The sequence below is a fragment of the Aythya marila genome (assembly GCF_965140915.1).
Source record: "Aythya marila genome assembly, chromosome: 5".
Taxonomy (NCBI): domain Eukaryota; kingdom Metazoa; phylum Chordata; class Aves; order Anseriformes; family Anatidae; genus Aythya; species Aythya marila.
The window spans coordinates 33,186,196-33,197,290 of NC_139046.1; positions in this window are offsets into that span (position 1 = coordinate 33,186,196).

The window sequence follows — 11,095 nt, forward strand, 5'->3', positions numbered from 1 at the left end:
CAGCGAGTTTATTTTAAAACAGCTATTCTTTTTATAATCAGAATATATTATATCTGATTTAATTCTCCGCATAGACACCCTTGATCTGGATGAGGAGCGCTGTAGTCCAATTTACTGTGGACGTGGACTAAAATAATTCAGATTGGAAACTTGTGAATTTAACAAGGAGTACCTGAGTCTGAATAAAAACCATTCACACTGTTGGCACTGAAGAAATTTGGAGCTGACATGAATTAAACCCCCTGATAGACCAGTATGTCTGGCACTTTCAAGGTAGAGACCTGCTTTCCATTTTTAGTTCTGATTCATAGATTAAATTTCAAATTTAGTGAATTTATTTAACCTCCTGTGAATCTTCCACTGATATCTATGAACACCATGCATCATTCAAGGGTAGAATTTGCTTTTGTACTGTAATCATATATTTGGATCTCTAAATTTGCTCTTTGTTCAGCAATGCATTGTTATCTCCAACAGATGTAGAGAGGCATATTTCTGAACATGGCCTGGGTGATTTGGTGGAAAACATCATTCTGAGGCTCTCCCCTGCTGACACACCAATCACAAAAGTATAGTAACAAGGCAGACAAACATTATTGGTTGTTTATTAACTAAGTTGGCACGAACTGTCACCCAAGCAAAGCAATAGAGCAAGAATAGTGTATATCCCTAAGACAAATAAAATAAAATAAAACATTAAAAATAAGGCTGCCAGCTTTCCATCTCTTCATAAATAACCTTCTTGGCTGAAGCTCTGGAACTGCAAAGCAAGTAATTTTTTACTCCAATTTGTACAAAAGTAGAGGCAACTCAGGAATTTCTAGTTTCCTAAACTCTCCTATGAACAGGAAGGTAAAAAAATCTGTATCTGCAAGGAACTGCTAGCAGCAGAGACAGACAAAATAGCATTGTTTCTGACAATACTCAGTTTTAAAGCAATTCATATTTTCCATGGTTTTCAGTTACTTTGGCCAACACACATGAATTCTGAGGCTCAATTCACAAATGTGAGGCATTCTGTAAAAGTGAAATAGATGCATGTGATGCTTTTAAGCAGAGAGTAAAACCAGAGGAGAAGGTGACTAATCTAAGAGCAACTGGCTCATTAGCCAATTTTGAGGGTTTGAGTCCTGTCTCAGAAAAGTAAACCTTGGTCTACTGGAATTCTGCAGTTAATCCTTGGCAAGGTTAGTCACATTTGTCAAGCAAAGGAAGTAAACCCAATCCAGAGAAAAACTGGTATTAAAGGGAATCAAAGATTTTAAATATAAGAACACGGCATGGAAAAAAAAAAAAAAAAAAGCTGCACAAGGAAAAAACACAAGAAGCTATGTATAGCGCAAAGACAATGAAAGTCAAACCAATGCCCAACATTTGGAAATAGGTGTGTGAACTACTGGCAAATTTTGACCAGCTTGCAAGTGGTCAAAAGCATGTACAGCAAGATGCAAAAGCCACCACCATAAAGGGAATGACAGCAACACCACTAATTCAAAGGAAATCTCTGTAGAAATAATTAAGAGCAATGGACAATGCAGCATCAGCAGAGAACTGAACTGTCAGTCTGAAAGCAACTGTGACAATTACATGCTTTTAAATTGGGCACTGATGCACAACGTAGAGCACTGCCAGAATCTGGATACTAGCAACTGAGAAAATGTACAGATCTTAAATAATGACCATCTCTGGCTCAGCAAACCAGGAACAACCTACCGGAGCTCAGGAGAGGGAACCTGGTATGCTTATCCTATTCTTACGTTCTTCTGAAGACATCCGTTATCATCCACTGTAGCAAACACAATGCAGAGAGCAGCACTGAACTTTGATCTAACCCTGAAAGGGTGTTACTATGTTTTTAAGATTTACAATAACAGAGTTATCTTCTATAACAATGCTAAATTCATCGATACTGGGGAAGATGCCTTTGCACAAACACCAGATGAAGTTATGCCATTGTCCACATAAAAATGTGTCAGGTCCTTAGAGACTCCAAAAGCATGCACTCCCTTGCCAGTTATGGGTTCAAAACAACTAAAACTACTGAAAAGATGTCAAGACCATTCAGAACTGAGTTGCAAGTTCCACATGGTGGGGACAAGACAAGTTCTAACAAGATACTACCAAGAAAATTCCACAGAACTGAACAGAGATGAGGTGGAAGCACTTAAACCCACAGAGCAAGCAGAGCTCCAGCAATGGCATCTAGTCACTGCCAAAAAAAAAAAAAAAAAAAAAAAAAGGACGGAGTTTTCACTTAGTCAAATTTTAAATAGTGTAAATTATTCCCCATACATCACTGGACAGGTGATTGATAACAAATGTATTTCTACTTGGGATGAAAAGCAGAACAAATGCTAATATACATGTAGCTTGAACACCTTCTTTGGGAGATGCTGTTCTCATATGGGCTGTATTTGATACCAAAGGCACTTCAAAGAAAAATACAGCACATTTCAGAAAGCATATATGGTACAAAAGTCTGTATTGTGACATTTTGATCAAGGAAAAATATGAGAAAAATGCAGAGACTTCAGAAATCTTGCATGGAAAGCAAGCTGTAGGGCAAAAGCTAAACAAATACCATGCAAATTCCTTATGATGGAAATAAAATCCTGCAAAACAAAGCCAATGTGGCAATATGATCTAGACTGGCCACACTAAAATAAAGGAGTACAGACTTACGTGAAACATGAGGTATGTAAAGAAATGTGTGATCAGTCAACCTGCCTCAGCATCCTGACTGCTATTCTACAAAACTGTCTAACAGACATAGGCTTTAGCTCTTACAGAAACATCTGGAAAGCTTAAGGCATTAATCAAAGATGGCCCAGCCTAGAGATACAATATCTAAGAGCATAATTAAGTTGTCCTCGGATGATTCTACTGAGAATACTGGTAATTATTTCAGTTGTATAGTCAGACTTGGAGAGCACTCATGTAAAAGAAATTGGGTGTTAGTGTACATAAATAAAGAAGCTTTGGCTTTACTCCACAGCCATTAAAACTTCACATCTTCATGCATGGAAGAACTGTGTGAGCTGAAACCGATCATAAAACTCTTTACAACCTAAGGGACCTGGCAATTCTCACCCTAACCTTTCCCACAAACAAAAAGACTAAAAAAAAATATTTTAGTTTCAAATCTATGATTGCAAAGTTGCATAAAAACTAAGTGAGATGTGATGATCATTACAGACATTCTCTAGAATACTTGATAAAAAAAAAAAAAAAACAACAATGAAGCAAAAATATTCAGAACTAGATTTTATATGTTATAAACACAAGCTCTTAAAAAAAAAAAAAAAAAAAATCTACCTGGTGTCAGACTGAATGTGAACTTTGATTTCCGGTGATATTGCTGAAGGCAAAAGCCTGCATAAAGTAGCTGTTGCCACTGCCACAGATAATGCTAGTTGCTTCAAATGGTAACAACTAATACAGTGGCTTTACCCCTTGAAATAATAACAGTTAACAAGGAGTTAAATTTAATTGTTAAATAGGATTTTGTTTCACTGCATCAGAAATCCTCTGACATTAGAGAAAAAATATTTAAAAGGACATATCATAATATAAATATATCATAGTCTAAAAATATTTAAAAGCACAGAATCATTTAGGGGTTTAAAATCTAAGAGGAAGACCAATGGTATTTTACAACAGCTTCAAATAACCAGCAAGTTTGAGGAAATTGTTAGAGGTTGTTCCACATGCCAGAAGTATAGGTAAAGATGTGGGTGGCAAGGGGTGGGAAGAAGGGGGGGGGGGGGGGGAGGGGCAAGATACCCCCAGAGCAAAGTAAGCAGAGTTTTGCCACTGCTGGCTGGGATAAAAACAACTTACTTGTGTCCCAGACTATCAAATTAATTCCCACATAGAATATAACATACCTGAACAGTCATTTGTGCACGTCAGTACCATCCTTGCTGTATTTTACAGTACCTGCATTAGTAATGTCTGACAACAAGACACCTTTAATGAACATGAGTTGCAGCAATTTGCAGTGAAGTACGTATGAGGCATGTCACTACAGCTCCCCATTATTTCCAGTACAACAGGTCGGTAGAAAGCAGCATCAAAATAATAAAGCACCTACTAATGAAAAACGACAGAATCCATATTCAGCACTGCTAAATCAGAGCATGGCACCCGCAAAGCATGGTTTGTCATGCACTGACATTTCCTTCAATGGAAAACTGAAACAAGAGTGCCTGTACTACTAGAAATGGATGTCAAGAGCCCTTGGGGACTTGCAGGTACCTAAGGAGACAGACGAGGAAAAACAGTGATCCAAAAATGACTTGGAGTACCTGGAGCTCCTGGCATTTGCTCAAGACATAAAGCTTGTAACCATGAAGGCAAAACAGCAGAAAGTCAGCCTAGACAGTTCCACAGTCATGGGAGTGTGTCACACAAGAAAACCAATGAAGAAAAAGGCCACCCTGTGAGTCAGTTTCTTAGCCATATAACAATGCCAGGAAATTGCACTTTTTGAATTGCCTGGCGTATACAATTGGAATTAATGAGCCCATCAGCATCTGACAATATATATGACCAAAACATACTAAGAGCTTGCGGATGCAAAAGTGCTCTTCTTTCAATAGCACCTTAGGCTTTCAGACCACCTGAATGACACACCGTTTCTTTCTGAGGCCCTGGATTTAAATCACAGCTCATCTGCCATGGCAGTGGCTGGACCATCTGCTCTTGAAGCAACATCATGAGATTGATATGGGAGGAAAGAAGGCACCTGCTGCTTCCTGTGTAAAAGTATTTGTGCTGATTGTTTTTATCCGCACACATCTAAAATAGAATAATGCACTACCTCCTTGAGTGTTCTCATAACAGCCAGAAAAAGTAATTAAGAACATACAAAATCATAAAGAATATGCTGCAATTAAATGGTATTAATATTGTCAATGCATTATTGTTTATACTGATAAATGTTAATTCTATCTGTGGAAGATTCAACACCGTCTACAAATTAATGAAAAATGAGAATGAATAACTACTTCCAGCTTACTGCCTAGGACATGTATGCAAAGTAAGCAGTAGATAAGCTATCATTTGACCTTGAAGCAGCAAATACATCATATTTCCTCATTTACCAAAAGAGTGTCAGAGTTAAAGACTTCAATTGTCAGCTTTACATACATGCAGATGTTGAGGTACATCCCTGAAGGTGGTTATCTTAATACCCTGCAGTTTAAAAGGTACTGAAATACTTCTCAGTAATTAAGATGTATTTTCATCATGTTGGGTGAGCATACCTTAGTTGCAACCCTTATGGTTGTATTTTTTATTTTTTTTTAAAGAAAAATGAAGATGAGGAACAATGGAAATACTTTTAATGCTAACTGCTAGTTATGTGTCTTTTGTTGTTGTTATTTGTTTTAAAAGAAAAAGTCAAGACCTGTTGTAAAACCATTTAAACAAGCAGACAGTGGCTATAGTGACTATAAACAAAATTGGCATTTGATTAACAACATTGCCCAAGTGATCTTATTGGCTGATGATGTAGATTATGCAGATTAAATGAGTTCAAAGAGAATTCTTATTACATTTTTTCCCCATGATATTGTCACAGAATTTCATGCAAGTGTACACTGTTATTCAGTCAGTCATTTCTATAACCAGTCCTATTCCTCTTCAAGTATTTCGCGTACATCTCTGACAGTTGCAGATGATGTAGTGCCATCACCTTCCCATGTTAATAATTTACTGGAAGGGGGGATTGCATATTTCCAACATTCCAACCCTCTTATCTTATCTATTGTTCCAGCTTTGGGTATTCTTGAATTGAATCCATATGTTATTACTTAAGCAGGTAAGTGTCATTCTTTTCAACTAAATTCCAGGCTGGTAAATGTTAACACTGTGCTGGCTTAAACATCATTTATGCTTCTCTCACAGTGTGCTAAAAACATTCTTTAAATTAATCCTAAAATTAGGAAAAAAAAAAAAAAAAAAAAAGAAGGATCTTGTGGGCACTAAAGTTCATGACATAATGCATTCTTAGACAGGTAAGTTAAATTAAAGATTAATGGGAAATTGGTTTTATTTTTTAAAATAGTTTAATATTCTGCCTTCAAATTCTAGTTCAGTTTAACTTCAGTAATTTATTTTTAAAGAGAATAAAATTTATTCAAGATGATGTTTGCCAATCTAAAAAATAAATTTAAGATTATATTTCAATTCATGTGTTCAATATTTATACCTGAAGGCAATAAAAATAAACACCTGAAAAATAAATATTATGCTAGATGAATTAGTGTTTCCTTTAAATACTCTTCATGGTATAACACTATGTTTCATTTCTTGCATGTTATTTCCACCACAAACTTACATCGGTCCCTTATCCTTTAGGAGAATGTAAACACAGACTTTAAACCCCTTAGATGTCTTATTTTAATATGTTTTTATATATGCCCATGTTTTTAGTCTCAATCTATTCCTTTAGGTCTAAAGACACATTCAGCTCCTATACTGAAAAACTCAAAAGTTCTTCTTGTTCACTGATGGATTTTATTACATATTTTTAAAAAATCTGATTAGAAAGACTTTCCACTGATGGAAAAGGACAAAAAAAGGACAGGAAGAGAGAGAAAGGATTTCATAAACTTGATGCTTTGAACTGGTCATGTGGCTAAGTGGTTTGTAATTGCACACTGTTCTAATAAATCAAGGCTTACACTGATTTTTTTTTATTATTTTTTTTTTTAGTAATGGTCAATCACTACCATTCCTGAATTCCCACACAAATTCTTCTGACATTTCATTTCTGGGCTGTGAGAAGGCAACAGGCCACTTCACTCTTAGGTGTGTGGCTCACTACTTGTAACTGAGTCATACGCACTCAATCTGCTGCCATGCCATTATGTGCATTGTTGAGCCAGGACACAGAGGTGGCACATCATCTGTATTCACTGCTTGCTTTGCTGAGGATCAACATACAGCCTAGCAGAAAATAATAAGGACAGGGGCCACTTAGCCTTTGCCAGCTCCTTGCAGCTCCTACCTCTGGAGCGACAGAAAAAGGTCTAGCAGTGCTGCTCACCTGGTACTATTTATTTATTTATTTGAGGGTGCCTTTGAGGTGGCTCCTGGAGATCTCTTGAACATTATGCTTCAAACAAGTTGTTGCAGCAGCTTTGGCAACACACACACATGCCTCTAGGTCCTTACAAGCTTTTCCCTCTAGAGTTTGTTAATGCAACCATTATTACATTAAGCAGCTATCGTAACAATAGCTGCTACTCAGACTGCTCATTAGTCACCTCCTAATGATATTATAGAGTCCACTGCATAAATATGAAAACATGCATTTTTAAAGATCTCATTTCTTGGCTGGGATCTTTCAAAAGCTTTTATTTCCTCTGTTTCTCTTCCTCCTAGTTCTGACAACAGGAAGAAATATTTGTAGTCCTTAAGAACTTTGGCATTTAAACACGAGGTAGGAAAATGCACTGCTCTTTCTTGCCCCTTAGAAGGAGAACCTGAAGCACAGAGAAATAAACAGCCAAGTTTTGAAGGCATTTACACAACTAGACAAATAGATGACTAATTACAGATGTAGTCCCATAAAAATGTAGTGTTTTTTAATGACCTCCACAGATTAGTATGGTCATGAAAATGCTTCTTCTATATTATTTATCCCTTGCAGAGACAGTCTTGAATCTTGTTGTCTGTGGTCTTGGCTTTACCAGACTTCCTTGGGGTCATCTAACTATCTAGGCTATATGAGCAGATACGCAAAATTGAATAAAATGCATTTGCGATATTTTAAGATTATTTTCCATTTCTAACTGATAGAAACACTAATCTTGCACAGTGGTATTAGGAGATTTAATCTAAACACAATTAATGCTAGCAGACCAGATCTTATCCTGTTGACATGTAAAACACCATATTTTATAGAGGGCAGATGAAAGAGGCAATCCTGATGCTATTTTTGAAAAGAAGAAAAAGTGCAATCCTAAGAGGGAGACATTTGCTAAGGATTTATCTGGTCCAATCTTTCCTATTTCATTTAACATGCTTTTAGTTAATTAGCTCAGAATGTCTAGTAACATAATGGAAACTATTGAACCAGTTAGCATGAAATGAGTTTGAAATGGTCTACACCACAATTAAGGGAATCCCATACAACCCAGCTGCTGCCATTTTTTTGGTCATATTTATTTTTACTTCACTGAAACTCATGATTTGTTGTTGGTTTTTTTCGTTGTTTTTCTCCTTCTTCATCTATCTTATTATTTAATTCTTATCACAGTCTTATGAATTGGTGTCAATGAGTACAGACTGCTAGTCTTTACCCTGGACTTTGAAATACCCCAATCTTTAGCATTCAAAATATTACCACATGAAACATCTTCAAAGTAACAAGAGGCTTGATGATCACAGAACTGCTACAGCTTTTCAAAGTCCTGGGCAAGTCCCACGGCACTGATAATGAGATCTACTCTCCATGTTGTTTCTAATTCAAAGAACTGATGCTTGCAGTACTTTTGTTCTTCCATTTCAGAAAGAGGTTCATAAGCCCAGAAAAAGCAATGCCTTACAATTTTCTTCTTGAAGTTTTACAATGAAAAGTATCTCTACTTAGTTTCAGCTTATGACTATGCAGATCAAAGGAAATCCTGAAGAACCATATAAATATAGAAGAGAGGGTTGATGTTTTACACAGACTGACTTCTTTTCAGATAGTGTACAATGGCAGGACACAAAAAATGTTGTGTTCCAGAAGCTGGATATAAAGGTGACAAGGTTGATAATAAGGTAAAATGCATCTTTTACTTGACCAAATTTAAACCTTAAAAAAAAAAAAAAAAAGTGATTCTATTTGCAATGAAATATATTTTCAATGCTTTTCATCTCCATGAGTTTGGGACTGAATCAAAGGCCTTCTTGCAGGCTAACCAAGCAGTTCTTAGGTTCTTTTTGTGCACTCAGAATTCCTCTTAACACAGCTTAAAAAGTGATGCTAAGTTGTCTTGCACAGCAAATAACAGGAAACTCACTCAGTTCAGTTCCCTACTAATTATTTTCCCCTGTTCCCTCCCCCCCACACCCCAAATTCTGTAACATGCAGTCTCTCTCCCATTTATTTATATATATATATAAACATATAGATAGATAGATAAAATATAGTGTTGAGGAGCCCTAGACTTCTTCTGTGTTATCTGTTATACAGACAGCTTTTTCTTACTTCTTTCTTTTCCTAACCTCTTCACCATTCCTTGCTTTTTCGTTTGAAATATTTTAAACAAATTCTTACACTCTCAATTCAAACAAAGTAACATTCTATCATCTACCTAATATCTGGTGCTTTCCACTGAGGGAACTCAAAATATTTGACAAGCATGCGATCGTTTTTCTTCTCAAATATTCCTTGTGTGCCACAGAAAGAAATTTAGGCAAAAGCCCTGGTACTGTCATAGTGGTCTAAAAGATTCCCACTGATTTTTATTTGGAGCAGGACACCTAATTTCTACCTAGAAGCAATTTTGGAGCCAGTTTTACATTTTCATCGTGACATCATTCCTTCTTCACAGATGGTTAGTTATTATTTTTGTAAATCAAACCCCACTCTGGAATAAGCATTTTACAGAACAGTCTGATGTCTTTAGATGATACTAACTGACACTGCTGCACCAACAAACACCATGGCAATTTACATGAAGCCTTTGATGATCCCACCCCAATAGAGTGGCACCTGCAACTCTGACTAGGTATCTAACAAAATTAGACAGAAATTTTGGATTAAAAGCATGAGAACTTAGGAATTTCAGGACAAACCATGACACAGAGAGAAGTTCCTGTTTTGAACACTGAATTATTCCAACATAATAGTGCATACAGAGAAACAGATTAAAGAAATAAACAGGAATAAATGATGCAGGGTAGCATGATAAATTCAAGCTAAGGAATACAGCCAAAACCAATAACAGCTGCTGCCATTCTATCTGTCCACGTTCTGTTCAGTACACAGGTACACAGAAATTCATTGATTTAAAGAGGTAAAAGTGGCCAGGCAGCCACCAAGCAATGCTGTGCTAAGTGACGTAGGAAAAAAATCCAGGCTGCATAAATGAAGGCCAGGTACATCCACCACAGATGTGGTGTAGCCCATCACGTCTGTATACACAACACTTGAATTACACAAGATTTCATGTAGCTGGTTGTCACAGAGCTGTCAGTATTTCATTGACATTGGACTAAATGACACAGATCTCCAGATGGACGTAGAATAGCTGTTTTTACAGCTGTTGAGAACACCTATGTTCCCTTCAATGAGAAGCAACATGTAGCAGCAGTCTCTAGAAAACTACAAGCTGTATCCCATGACTCTATGCTAATGCTGTTAAGAAAGAGCAAGTTGCTCAGTTTCAAGATCAAATTCTGAACTCTTTTGCTCAGCTTTATACTTTGGTGTTATTAAAACTCTACCAAAACCTTGTTTATGAGCCCCCCTCAAGGACCTGTTTCTCACTTGGGAGAAACTGCCCTATCTGAGCATATATTGCCTGTGAATCCTGATTCCTGAGTTCAATTATGCATTAAAAAAAAAAAAAAAAAAAAAAAAAGGAGAGATAGTTTATTTAAAATAAATGTAAAAATGAAGATTGAGATGGAATATAAATGACTGACAGTTGATGCATCTGTCTTTGGCTACACACACAATTCATTCAGTGGAAATTTTCAGGCACTCACCTTCTTTTCCATGACAATTCTGTAATTGCCAGCATTCTTTAGGTGAGCTGCAGTCACTGACCACTGTCATCCTGCACATAGCAGGCCTTCAGCTTCCAAAGACGGTGACATTGGCTGTATATCTTTCCTAAAACAATGGAGAAACATAAAAATGTGTGGAAAATTGGCTATTAGGACAGATTATCATTACATATTCCTATGGTAAGTCATTACAAACAACCTGGCGTCTTTCCTGGATTATAAGAGACACCTGTAATTACTCTTGTATTTCAAGTGATTAGCAAACATAACAACATATGTTTATACTTTACATGTCTATTTTACCAAAATGAGATGCTCAAACTCAATAAAATTCCAGAATTTTCTATCATGCCAGGAAAAGACT